General features: G+C 42.4%; 1 protein-coding gene and 1 non-coding gene across 2 annotated transcripts in view; one reads left to right on the top strand and one right to left on the bottom strand.

The window, feature by feature from the left end:
• Chrm5 (cholinergic receptor muscarinic 5) overlaps positions 1 to 13,784 on the bottom strand; it is a 65,602-nt gene that overhangs the window by 23,232 nt on the left and 28,586 nt on the right. The window lies entirely within an intron of this gene.
• Positions 4,242 to 4,369, top strand: LOC113457995. Its single transcript, XR_003378455.1, has one exon. It is a non-coding gene; the product is annotated as a small nucleolar RNA SNORA11 (small nucleolar RNA).

The raw sequence follows: 13,784 nt of genomic DNA, 5'->3' as shown, positions 1-13,784 counted from the left end.
CTACCTACCTACCTACCTACCTACCTACCTACCTACCTACCTATGCTGACAGGGTCTCACTATGTAGACTTGGCTGTCCTGGAACTCACTATGTAGAGCAGGCAGGCCTTGAACTCAGATATCTGCCTGCTTCTGCCTCCAGAGTGCTGGGATTAAAGGTGATCTCTCACAGGAGATTTTTTGTTTTGTTTTGTTTTTCTTTTTTGCATTTACTGAGAAATTTCTAGATACTCTTAGGCAAATAGTTTGTTCTCATGATTTTGTACATTTGAACGGTTTGAGGTTGGTCCATTTACAGAGCCATCTCTTGCTGGGTGATCAGTTGTAAATGTTTCCTCCCCAGTCAGGTGTTCTCAACTCTTTTGGTTGTCTCCAATTGCTGTGCAGCTCTTTTGATGTGATCCCATTCGTCAAGGTTGCTTGGGCTTCGAGGTCAAATCCAAAGAAAGCTTGGCCCAGAGCAATGTTCTGAAGTGTCTTTCCTGATAGTTTCAAAGGTTCAGGTTTTATATTTAATTCTTATTTATTTTGAGTTGGTTTTTTATATAGTTTATGTCTTCTGGGTATGGATATACATATGTATTCCTGGGGGTTTCTGTTCTGTCTCGTTGGCTCCCCACTCCCTTTTTAGTGGTGGGACTGAACTTGGGGTGGAGTGCATATTACCAAACCACATTTAAACCACCAGGTTTTTGTACCAGGACCATACAGGTTAGCCTGTTACCCTTTGCAGTGTGTTTTGAGGTCTTATATTGTAACACTTAACTTTTATTCCTCTGTTCAAGACATTTTAGGAGTGGTTGTTCTGGTACTGTGAAAAATATAGGGCTATCTCAGTGGGCATTGCTTTGACTCTGTAGATCAGTTTGGGTATCACAGGCATGTGAAACGTAGTGCCTATTTCCATCTGTGCACCCGGGAAGGCTGCGAAACCTTGTAACTTAGTGTCTTCTCCAGTTGCTCCCATTGATGCTTTGTAATAATCATTGCAGATATCACTCACTTCTTTGGCTAAATTTATTCACATATGTCTTATTTTAAGTTTTCGCTGGTATTGGTTATTTATTTAGATTTATTTTTCACTTTCACCAATTTTGATACTGTTATATTAAAAAACCAACTACATTTTACATGTTAATTTTATATTTTGTAACCTTTCTAAATTTATCAGTTTTAATTTTTTTGGTAGTATTGTTTTATATATAATTTATATAACCATATCCAATTCTATAAAATATAATATATAAAGTATATAATTATATAAAATATACATAATTAATGTCTTCTGCTAGTACGGGTTGCTTAAGTCCCTTCTTTTCTGTTTGGATGCCCCTCATTTGTGTTCTTACTTTGGCTGAGACTTTGGAGACAGGATCGTACTATGTAACCCTGGCTGGCCTGGAACTCACTATAACAACCAAGTTGGCTGCAAACTAATATAGATCCGCCTGCCTCTGCTTCCCAAGTGCTGGGACTAAAAGTGAATTGTCTTGATGAGTTATTAACAGGGAGGAAATTAAGGCCTATTGGCCGTCCTTGGGATTTTTTACCCCCTTTTCCTGCAGAAAAAAGTAAGTAATTAACATTTATTGAACACTTAATTATGAGATTTGTACATCGAGTCATAGCTAAGTCACTCACAGTATTGGTTAAATTACTAATTCACAATTAATCTGAAGATCACTGAGCCTGGATTCAACATAGATCTGTTGCCTCCAAAGCCCACTCTTCTGGTACAGTTTGAAAAGAGGTAGCTCCGTGGTAAGATCTCTTGTTGCACAAGCATGAGGACCTGAGTCCAGATTCTCAACACCATGTTAAAAACTTGGCATTGCAGCTTGTACCTGTAACCCCAGCGCTGTGCGGTTGGGGTAGAGACAGGAGGATTTCTAGAGCTTGCTGGCTGCCAGCCTGGCTAAGCTCCAGGCTCAGTGGGAGACAGTGTCTGAAGTAAATAAGGCAGAAAGCAGTGGAGGAAGAGTCTCAATGTCTTCTGTAAGCATACACTAAGGCATACACACTTAGATAGACTACACACACACACACACACACACACACACACACACACACACACACACACTGGGTCGGGAGATAACCGTCGAGTGATGTTTTCACATACCTTCCCCCTCATGTTTAAATATAATTATAAAGCCATATAGTGACACTGGTAACACATTTAGTTCTTTGAATGTTAGCAGACCTTTGTGCGACAGATGTATTCACTTAAAAAAAGAGTGAGACAAAGTCTCACTGTGTAGCCCAGGCTGGCCTTCATCTGTGCTACCATCCCTAGGCTGGCCACTTTTTAGTTACTTATATACAGTAAGGAGCCACTGCGTTGAGGAAAGTGGAACTTTGAAGGCCTATGCATTTGTTTATATTTATTTTGCCATTTTGTTTTCTTTGTGACTACTGCCTGGCCGGAGCAGTAAACAAGGCACTAGGCTGAGTCTCTCCCACTTTGTCTGCCTCAGATGCTCAGCCGTAGAGCCCCATTTGGTGTCGCATCGAATCTTGGCAGATGTCTAAGCCTTGTTCTGTCCCCGAGATCTCATGCCAGCCAGTAGTGCCTGTAAGCTTCTTAAACTCAGACTCAAACAACAGCCTCCAGGAATGGTTTTCCCTTTTCCGGAAGACTGAAGCTGTCCTGGCTAGAAGCTGAATGTGGTTAAGTATCCCAACAGAAAATTGCTTTAGGATTATATTTTTGAGCCAGGTTACATGGTGAGTTCCAGGACAGTCAGTCTGTGCTACATTGTGAGGAAAAGGCATTTGCCATTCTTTCTTGTCACTGCGGGCCACTGTGTAGGCATTAGTGTCTTGTTAACAGTGTGCTGTTTTGAGGTATGCTTTTTTCCACCAGCCATATTTTCATAATCCACACAGATAATTCATCCTCAAACTGTTTTACTTATTCTGAGGAAGCCATGCATAATGCCATATCTATAAGTTTACATCTACTATCTTTTACAATCAAACGGTTCAGATACTTTTAAAATATCTAATTCCCAGGATAGTCTGTGCACTTGTTAATTAGAACAAGAGCAGGAAAGCATTTTAAGGGTTGAGAATGTGTTGCATAGCTTGCGTACGGCCCTGGCTTTGGTTCCCAGCACCACATAAACCCTAGGTATGGGGTTGCATACCTTCTAGAGCTCAGAACAGGAGGCAGTCTTTAAGAAGTTACACAATAATTAAGATGCCAGCATGGCATTTCAACAACAGCCATAGAAACAGTTAAAATAAAACTGCATCACTATTTTTATGAATGACTGGTCTTAAATACTGTAGTGACTTGATATTGGCTTTATACATTTAAAAATCACATCAATACAAATTTTAGCAGTACAATTCCAACTGTTTCTTTTACTTTTAAACTCATAATTTCTTCTCACGTTTTCTTCATAAATTTATCATGGGTAATATATTTTATGCTAGGAATTTGTTTAGTAGCTGCCTTGCACTTTCTATGTAATCATTTTTGTTTTATTTTGTTTCTGTTTTGAGACAGGGTCTCACGTGGGGCAGACTCGCCTTGAACTTTAGATTCTCCTGTCTCCATCCCCCCGTACTACCATTTCCAAGTGTTAGAGGCATTTTATTAGTATAAAGTATAATTAGGATGACAAGACTTCGTATCAAATTCATGTATTATTTTAGATCATCAGTTCTCTAATTTTATTTTTGTATTATGAGACTGAGTTACCAACACTGAGAGACTTTGTTAACTGATGTGTGTTTTGTGAGAAAGTCACTGTGTATAGAGATCTATGTGTTGTCCAGTGGATCGTTACCATCTGTGACTGGGAACAATTAAAACCGTTCAGCTAGTGAACACTTAAAATGTGCTGTGTGACTTTCATGTATGTGTGTTTGGAATTCCTTGGGCATCTAGAATTGTGCTGGTATTGTTTATGTCTGTTCATTTAACCTTGTGTTCTTTGCGAGATTAAGTGTTCGGTCCAGTCTGTGTGGGTTACTTAGAAGTGCACGTGACAGCACTTCAACAAGTTCTGTTGAAAAGATTTGCTTTTCTTTTCCCTTCAATTGTATGAGGCGAGGTCTCTTGTTCTTCAGCCCAGGCTGTCCTGGAACATGATATTGTAGCGTGAGATGGCCTTGAACTCTTGGTCCTCCTGCCTTATGTGCTGGCTGGAATTATAGGCGCGTGCCATCAGATCTAGCAGGACACCAACTCCCCCAAGAAACAAATACCAGAGTTGAAAGCCAATCTGTAAATTGGGGTGTGCTCAGAGCAGGGGGCCTGAAGAATGGCTTCTCTGTTTATACCACACCCAAAAGGAAGCTGGTCATGTGTGAGGAGGCTTACAGAACGTTTCGCCTTCCTCTGAGCAAATGGCCTACACATAGAAAAACAAACAGAACAAAACCAAGGAAAATAAAATTGTGTCTTTTAACCAAATCAAATAGATGAAGAGCAATTGACTTCTCTGTCAAGTGAAAGTTGTATTAACTCCACCTGCAAAGCCCCTAACTCCAAACAATGAAGAGAGAACACGAGGCCCAGGGCAGGAGGTGTAGTTAGGTGTGAGAACACGTGCCTGGGTCCTGTCCTTAGCATAGGGAAGACATTCCAGTCCTAGATACCAGCCCCACCTTGAACTGTGCTCAGCCAGGTGAAACTGGCAATCAAAGCTCAATTTTAGCTGTGACCAGTAGGTGGGGCAAGGAGCATGTTCACGGAGCAAACACCCTGGTTTAGAGTAGGCAAACAGCCGCAGGGAAAGTGCCTCATTGACTGGATCTTTACTACTCAATTGAATGCTTTCTGATGTTTACCCCTGCTATCCCTAGACCTGAGAAATAGCACCTTCTCATCATCATGCTGTTTTAAAGAAAATTCCGTTCTTCTTAAAGAGTTTCTGTTGTGTGTAGTATTTGTCCCTTGTCCTACGTTACTCGAGAACCTTTTCCTACAAGTACATAAATCTGAGCTTCACCCCACCCCTTCTCCCTGCTTCCTGCTCTTGTTAGTTCCCTTTGTTTCTCAGTTTTCCTTCTTCCATACAGTTTCACAGACATACACATAATTTTATATGTCTATAAAATCTGGGAACCACAAATGAGAGAAAACGTGATAATTTTGTTTTTCTGAGACTAGCTAGATTTGCTCTTATTACCCCCAGTTGTGCCCATCTTCTTGCAGTTGCTGTGACTTTCTACTTCCTTATGGTTGAAGGAATTCTATTGAGTATATAGGTCGGATTTGCTTTATCCATCCCTGCAGAGGAAACTTTTGATGGGAGAGTGTCTTGCTTTTGAGACATGTGAGACTTTTACCATGCCTGATCAGCAGCATGCATGCCTGGACCAAGACTAGTTGATAAATGTATGTGCTTAATGTGGCTGTGGGTATTTTATTCTTAACATGGCATTTCCAGATGGAAATGTTTCCTGAAACTGGCTTGTAGGCCTGGAGTGTTGCCATGTTTCTAAATGTTAGTGTAACTTTATGTATTAATGTATATTGGGGCCCAGAATCAAAGTAGAACTTATATCCACAGAATACACATGAAGTAGCAAACTCGGGAGTTGTTAATTTCATTTGGGTTTTTAGGATCTTCTGATAGGTTGATTTTTATTTAGTGTGCGGTCTTCTGGATGGTAGACATAGAATTTACATGTGTAGTGACTTTTTTGGTGCCACAGCCACCTATAACTCCCATTTTACCCAACTATCGTATCCTTAGAAACACATCTATTTCCTTATTATTCTTTATTTGTTTGTCTGTGTTTGAGTATATGGCAAGTGTGTGCTGATGCCCATGGGGACCAGAAGAGGGTATTGGATCCCCTAGGGCTAGAGTTATGGGCAGATGTGAACTTCCTGACTTGTGTGCTGGGAGCCAAACTCAGGTACTCTGCAGAAACATTACGCACTCTTACCCCGCTTTACTGCTGAGTCATCTCTCCAGTCCTCCATTCATGTTAAAGAACAAGTCTATCCGGGTGTGACGGGTGCCAAGTGCCTGTAATCCTGGTGCTCAGAAGGCCGAAGCAGAACCATTAGTTTTGTTCTGCCGAAACTTAACTCCTCTTTGCTTTCTAAAGCTTTTTTCCTTGTGCTGAGTTTTTTCTTTCCCCTAACTTGGCACAAGCAAGAGTCACCAGGGAAGAGGGAGCCTCCGTTGAGAAATTGCTTCTATTAGATTGGCCTGTAGGCAAGTCTGTGGTACATGTTCTTTTCTTTTTTTTCAAGTTTATTTATTTATTTATTTATTTATTTATTTATTTATTTATTTATTTATTTAATGTGCATTGGTGTTTTGCCATGGATGTTGGACACGTGGTGCTGGGAATTGAACCCTGGTTCTCTGGGAGAAGAGTCAGTGCTCTCACCTACTGAGCCACCTCTCCAGCCTCACATTTTCTTAATGACTGATGTGGGAGGGTCCAGCCCACTGTGTGTCACCACCCTAGGTGGGTGGCCTTGGACTGTATAAAAAAGTAGGCTGTGCAAGCCAGGGCCATGGCAAGTCAGCAAGTCAGTAAGCAGGGCTCCCCCATGCTCCCTTCGGCTTCCGCCTCAGCCTCCTTCAGTGACGGACAGTGATCAGGATGTGTAAACCAAGCAAGTTCTTTCCTTCTCTAGTTGCTTTTGGTCATGGTCTTTGTCAAAGCAACAGGTAGAGCAAATTAGGACACTTTTCTTGAGAGTTTAGGATGCAATTTAAGTTCAGCGGCTTCATAGTTAGAAAGAAGAAAACGACATCAGAATTTAATTTGTACTTTCTCCCTAAAGAGTATTTAGACATTTTCAGTGGGGATCTAGGGATTGTGGAATTAAATGTTACTTTGGATTTCTGTGAAGCAGAGGTCAATAATCTGCCAAAAATAAGGCCACAGTGTTGGCTGGCACTGCTGACTCCTGCGCTAGGCTACCAAAGCGTACTGTACTGTGGCACAGCTTCCAGGCCTTTGGCTTGCCTTACCTCCCCACCACACTGATCCTGGGATTTGCAGTTTGTCCTGCTGGATCAGGAGCTTTGAGAAAATCCACCTTTCTCTAATGTAAGGTGAAAGCTTTCTCCTTTCCTCAGCATCTTTGCTGCCCTTTCTTTTAATTAAAAGATTTCCCTTCCTAGTGTTGGAAGAGCTTCCTAAAGGTCACACTTAGAAAGAGCTGCAGAAGGGGGAGGTAGATTGCAGGACTCTGTCCTGCTGTAGGAGAAATGGTCTCCTGAAATCCACAGAAACGTGCCTTTTCTTATTGTATTTTATTTGTAGTTTTTGCTCCAGTAGGGACAGGAAGGGAAGGAGGTTTTCTAATGTATTGCCATGGTACCATGCAGTTAAGGATCAGTTTAATCAGAGGGGTGTGTCAGGCAGGCACCCACCAAATGCCATGCACTGTGTAGCAAAAGAGGTTGAAGAATCCCTTGTGCATTTGCCTTTACATACACAGCGCCTTTCCTTCTACTTACAAAATACTTGTGATTGAGGTTGCTATATAACCGCAGCAGTTGCTGCTTGGTTTCTCCGGACCTCTGGAACCACTTCTAAAAGCTCTGTGAGCACTTTCTTTCCTTCTTCCTCTCGTTAGTGCCATGTGTAAATGCTCTCAAGGAAGAAATGCTTTTGACATGAAACAAATGCAGCTAGCCCTCAAAACAGAACAGACATGTGCTTCCTACACCATCCACCAAAGGAAAATGAAAAGGAGGACAAATTCAAGAGGAGCTTCACAGGCTGGGAAGAGCCCTTACACAGAGACTTTTCACACAGTCGGTACAGTAGCTCCTTCTTCCTTGTGTGGTCAGCATGGGTAAATGACTGTTACCCTTGGAAGACAAGAATTCTGCCAGATCTGCTTTTTCTTTTGTGTGAAATGGCAAATCAAACAGTCTTTGCTGGTTAGATTGGGTTTGCCCTTTGTCTAAGAAGAGCTGAAGGGTTGTGTGGCAGGGCTCAGTAAGAGCCGGCATGAGCAAGAGCAGCAGCTTAGTCCTTAGCAAGAGGAGGGGAAATGTTATGAAGATACTGTATTTGAGTTTTGTGAAATTTGATGTAGTAGTTATACTTAAAGCCTTTTGCTTCGAGGAGAATATGATTATAATTTGATCAAGGGCTCAAATGATGTGGTGGGACACGTCGTGAAGACACTCGGGTGCCAGGGAAGGACAGCAAGAATGGTAGCTCACTCTGAGCCCTTAGGTGGTGTGAGGAGAAGGGACCTTAGCACAAGGTGGAGTCAAACTTTAGCAAGAATAGGCAGAGTGAGCTGTAGCTTTCATTTGTTTTGTCTGCCTGCCTATTTGTCTTCTTCCCTCCCTCCCCTCCCTTCCTTTCTCTTTCTCTCTCTTCCCTTTCTTCCCTCCCTTCTCCTTCCCTTCCCTCCATGCCTATAACCCAACATTCAAAAGTTGGTTTTTTTTTTTTTTTGTGTGTGTCAACAGTTGACTTTTGTTTTAGTCTGATGTGACTTGGAATCACTGTTTCAGTGATTGCTGGAACGCATTTCAGTAAGTGTTTGAGTCCGAGATCTGTTCATTTGTGTGGTTGGTAAGTTTTGGAGTGGGGATAGGATCTATTTCAAATAGACCTTCTCATGTAATTGATTATATTGAAGATCCTGTCTAATCTCTAAGGGCTTCGCTGAAGTTAAACAAGATCATTGAATGAAAATGAGTTTGGAAAGATGTCTGATTTGGGGATGTAGCTTGCCAAGCGTACAGTGGACTGAGTTCAGTCTTCCAGCATTGTTCAGTTTCTGGCTCTAGACAGTTAGTCTCTCTCTTCTCTATCAGTAATCATAAGAACTTTCCCAAGGCCTTAGGTACTGAGATATTTTACATTCTTTTCTTTTTCATTTCAGACGGTCTCATTCTATAGCCCCAGGTTAGCCTTGAATTTACTGTGCATCCCAACTTGACCTTGAACTTGAAATGATTCGCCTTAGCCTTTTGAGTGTTGGGGTTATAGGCATGGGTGACCACATGCAGAGAAAGTTATTTTTTTTCCACAGTAATATTTTGCTCAGTGAAGAGACATGTTTACACTTCAAGATATTTTCATTCTGTTTCTGCCTATAAGACCTTGGAAAGTCCCTCCCTGAACCTTGTTTCATTTTTAAAGCCCAGAGAAGTCAATGGAAAATGGATGTTCTAAAAGAAACAGTCTAATTTCCATTTTGTCTCCCTGGATTTATAGTATAGTGGAAACTTGTAAAGCCACTAGTAGGAAAGGCTCTCTTCAAAATGGAAAAGGAAGCTGGTCGTGGTGGCATATACTCATAATCCCAGCTCTCAGGAGACTTGCTGTTAAGTTTGAGGTGAGCCTAGGCTACACAGCAAGACTCTGTCTCAACTCCACCACATTACCCACTAGTAAAACTTCAATCAAAAGCATTGAAAGAATTAATACACCCAAACCTGGGGAAGCTGACTGGTAATTGTACCTACTCCGGGGGCTTAGACCAGAGAATCTCAAGTTCAAGGCTTGCATGGGCATCTTAGTGAGATCCTGCCTGCCTCAAAATAAAAAATAACAAAAGGTAGTAGGTACAGCTCAGTTATGGTATGTAGCTAGCATGAGGGAGGCCTTATTTTTTTAGGTTCAACCCCAGTTCTGTCAAAAACGAAAAAAAGGAAGAATCTAAACCTTGCATGGCAGTGTTTGTCTGTAACCCTAGCACCTGGGGAGCCTGGGGCAGAGGATTTGGAGTTTGAAGTCAGTCTCGGTTACCCAGTGAGGCCCTGTCTCAACAATAAAGACTGTTGAAGCTGTTTTGTGCATTGGTTGAAGTGTATCAACTGCAAGAAGACATCATGATCCTTGTTTTGCAAGTGTTGCCAGGGAACTGGATTTTTAAAAGTTTTAGACATGTAGGCTTCCTGAAGCCACTTACCTTGGTAATTGGCATCTTATCAGAACTGACAGCTACATGGCACTAGGGACATTAGTGAAGAGTCTTAAGTGATAGAACCTTAAGAGGAGCTGATGAGATGACACTTCCTTTGGGGAGCTGCTCAGCTTTCTTGGATCAGGATGCATTTGGCAGGGTTGCTTTGCTTCGCTTCATCTCTCTGGAGAAATGTGAGCACCCCTTTAAGGCTACTGTGTAAGGACATGGGAAATTTTAAGAAACTTTGCTTGATCAGGAGCTGGTTAAGGACTGGGTTCAAGAAATTCGCAACATCCTGAAAACAGGAACCTCTTCAAAAGTATAAACCACGAAATGTTCCTAGCAGCTAGCCACCTATCCAGGTCTAGACAGAAGCAGGAGTGACTGCTGGTGGGGCAGGGGGCATGTACAGAAGCAGAAGTAGCCGCATACAGGGAGTACAGGGTGTACAGAGGTAGTGTACAACTGTGTCTAGCAAAACCAGCCCCCTTGACCCTGAGTAATATATATGTCACCCCCAAATGAGGAGTGGGAGCTCTCCTCACTGCACTGCTTCGTGGGTGGAGGCTTTGAGCTCCCAGCTAGCTGGTTTGAATTTTGCACGTAGAAGTAAACCTTGCATTTGCATTCTGGACTCGACTGGATTCTGGTGGTGGTCTCTCTGGGGGTCTCAACTTGGGCATAAGAGTTGGCGAATTGTACCAGGTGGATTGGGTGGTGGATTTGGGAAGGAGGTGGATTTAGTTAAGGAGGGAAAACTTTAGCCAATACCTTGATAGCAAGTGACTAGAAAAAGCAGTGGTTTAGAACTCTGAGTATGAAAAAGAAACAAATGTTATACTATTTTATTATTATTGAGATGTGCGTTTTCCCATGTTGTCTAGGTTGGCCTTGAACTTTTGGACAGTAGCACCCCTCTTGCCCTGGCCTCCTAAGTGTGAACTACCACGGCAGACCGTGCCACACCGCGCCACAGCAGTTTAAGAACAAACCCTTTGTCATTTGCAAGGTACCGATACTGTTTTAAAAGGGAACTGTCATTACCAGAGGAAGGAATTCTACATGTTTATTGCAAGCTTTATTCCTGCTGCAACCCATACAAGCCCACAAAGACACTACTAGTGTTTAGCAAATAGTCACAGGTTTCCTCCCCCTCCTCCTCTCCTCTCTCTCTTCTTATACTTGGGTCTCTCACATGCTAGGGAAATACTCTGTCACTAACCTACACCCTAAGCTTCCTTTTAATTTTGAGACAGATAACAGGAGCCTACCACTAGGCCTTACTGTTTGTTTTTGCAAGGTTTTTTACTCTGTATCCAGGGCTGGCTAGCTTAGCCTCTCAAGCCCTGCTATTGTAATTGCAATAGTGTATAGTGTATTGACACGAACTACTGCTGCTTGGCTTGGCTCCAAGTGGATTTTCTTCTTAAATTTTTATTATTTTATGAATATGTGTGTATGCCAGAGTGTATGTATGGTACCCTATGGGCTGTACCATACACACAAGTGCAGCTTCTCACAGAGGCCACAAGAGGACCTTGAATTCTCTGGAACTGGAGTTGACTGGTGGTAGTGACCTGCCTGCTGGTACTAGGGGCCAAACCTGGGTCCTAGGAATCAGATCCTCTGGAAGAGCAGCAAGTGCTCTTAATTGATGAGTCATCTCTCCAGTCTCTCCAAACAGATTTTTATTTCAGGAAGTAGGGTGCTGCTGCAACAATTATCTTAAAACATAGAAGTATCCACTGGCCTGGGTAATGGGTGATGACTGGAAACATTTGGGGATGCATATTAGGGGTCTAAATTGACTTGAGACTGTCATTGGAAATGTGAACCCTAAAGATAATCCAGGGTGGATCTCAGGTAGAAAAGAGGGGTATGCTGCCAGATGTCTGGGAACTAGTGAGCTTTGTTCTAAAGTGGCAGAGACCTTGGCTACATCCTGGTCTCCTGTTGGTGTTTGTGTGTCAGTGGACAAAGAGTTGCTCACCCTACTGTTCTGAGAATAAAAGTGTTGCCACACTCTTCCCTCTTAGTGGAACACTGACTCGTCCTTTCTGTTCCTGAGTTGCTGGGATTAAAGGCGTGCACCACAACGAGCTGATAAAGAATTTTAGATTGTCCACCCTGAGTAGTTGTCTACTGAAGGACTTTCTTCATCTTCATCTTCAAGTCAAATTGACTCTTGCCTTTTAGAAGTAAAACAGTACTCATTTCAGTTGAGGCCCTCTGTGTGTTCCAAATTTTCTTGTGGTTTGCGTTGCCACTGGGCAGGATGATAGCGCAGCAGTACTTTGATGGTAAGTAACCTAACTGGACTTCTGTTGCTTTATGAACACTGCAACCCATGATGGGCTTTCAGGTATAAAGCATTACTGTGGAAATTACCAGTGTGGCTTTGAAGTGATGTCAACAGAAAAGCAACGCCTTGTTTATGGAATACTGCATTTTTCAGTATTCCCACGTGCTGTGTCCATGTCTGTATAATGAGGCAAATGTCTCCTATGCTTTATTTCTTCTTTCTGCTCTCCTCTGGTGGGTGTTCCTCTGGCCCTCACATTTAGGTAGGAGCAATGAGATCCTAGTTTGGTGACACTTCTAATTTGAGATTAGAGAGTCATTTATCTGCAGGAGGCCTGCCTGCTTTGAACACTCAGTGACTACTGAATGATGATACTATTAGGGCCCTTGGTTCTCTCCAGGTCTCCCGCCTTTCATTTCCATGTTTGTTTTCCTGCAGAAACATCCTCTCAGGTGTTTCCAGCCACAGTTGTGTCTTACATCAGGACCATTATCTCCCCGGGCTCACAGTTTGCCATGTGCTTTAGCTGCTCCGAGATTTCAGGCTAACTGGAGAAGCTTCTTTGAGCTTTACCCAGAGGGACAACAAAAGAATATTGGGTTTTCCCACAGTAAAGCCTGCTAACACTTTCAGCTCTAGTTCTTGCCCCCATTCTCATCAGCCCCAGGTATTAGTTGACTTACGTGGTGGAATTAACTCACTAAATGACTTTAATCAGCCAGCATCTTTGGGTCTTCAGAATTTTATGGAGATGGCAGCCTTGAGGCTTGAGGTTGTATTTGTAATCTCTAGATTTTAATATAAATGACCATTTTCTTGCTTTTGTAATGAAGCTTATGATATTTAATGACTGAAAAAGATCATGAAAGGCCAATTTAGTCCATCCTTTTAGGAAAGTTTTGCAGTTTCATTTAGGTGAGAATTATTGATTAATGTGAAATTTGTTGGGCGAATGATTGACGGGAAACTCAGATTTACAGAGGGCCAGAGTAGCACTAAAGCAATGTCCTGGATAGAAATAGGGACAAATCTATACCATGAGTGTGTTAGGCCGGTCATTTGACCCTTCTGCAGTCATCTTGTTAGTTGTGCTGGGGTTTCCCTTTGTCTGTCAACTGATGTGACATAACACTGTCTAGGGGACCATGTATGGCATATTGCAGCCAAGACATATGTGACTGTGATATAACACTGCCCAGGGACTGTGTATGGTACATTGTTGTCAAGACATATTTGACTGAGCATTTAGGTAACATTGGAAACTAAAAACAAATCTACAAGAAATTTACAAAAAACAGAGATGAAGACAGACAGAAGATAGACTCTTCTGCATGCTCCCTGTCCTGGCCTCATCAATAAACGGACACACTACAAAGAGAGCTTTTGCTGGCTTTCAGTGATGTAGGATAGTGAGCAGAAAGCATTGGGAACTTGCTAGAAGAAAAGAGCAGTAAAGGAATTTGTCTTGGAGTGATGGGGCTAGAAGTAGTCTGTGTGGCCTGGGTGTGGTGGCACCAAACTCTAACCTCAGTACTCAGGAGGATGGTCTGGGTGTGGTGGCACCAAACTCTAACCTCAGTACTCAGGAGGATGGTCTGGGTGTGGTGGCACCAAACT

Source organism: Microtus ochrogaster (assembly GCF_000317375.1).
Source record: "Microtus ochrogaster isolate Prairie Vole_2 chromosome 14 unlocalized genomic scaffold, MicOch1.0 chr14_random_1, whole genome shotgun sequence".
NCBI lineage: Eukaryota > Metazoa > Chordata > Mammalia > Rodentia > Cricetidae > Microtus > Microtus ochrogaster.
Note: the sequence above shows the minus strand (reverse complement) of the source record. Positions and strands in the feature narration are given on the sequence as shown.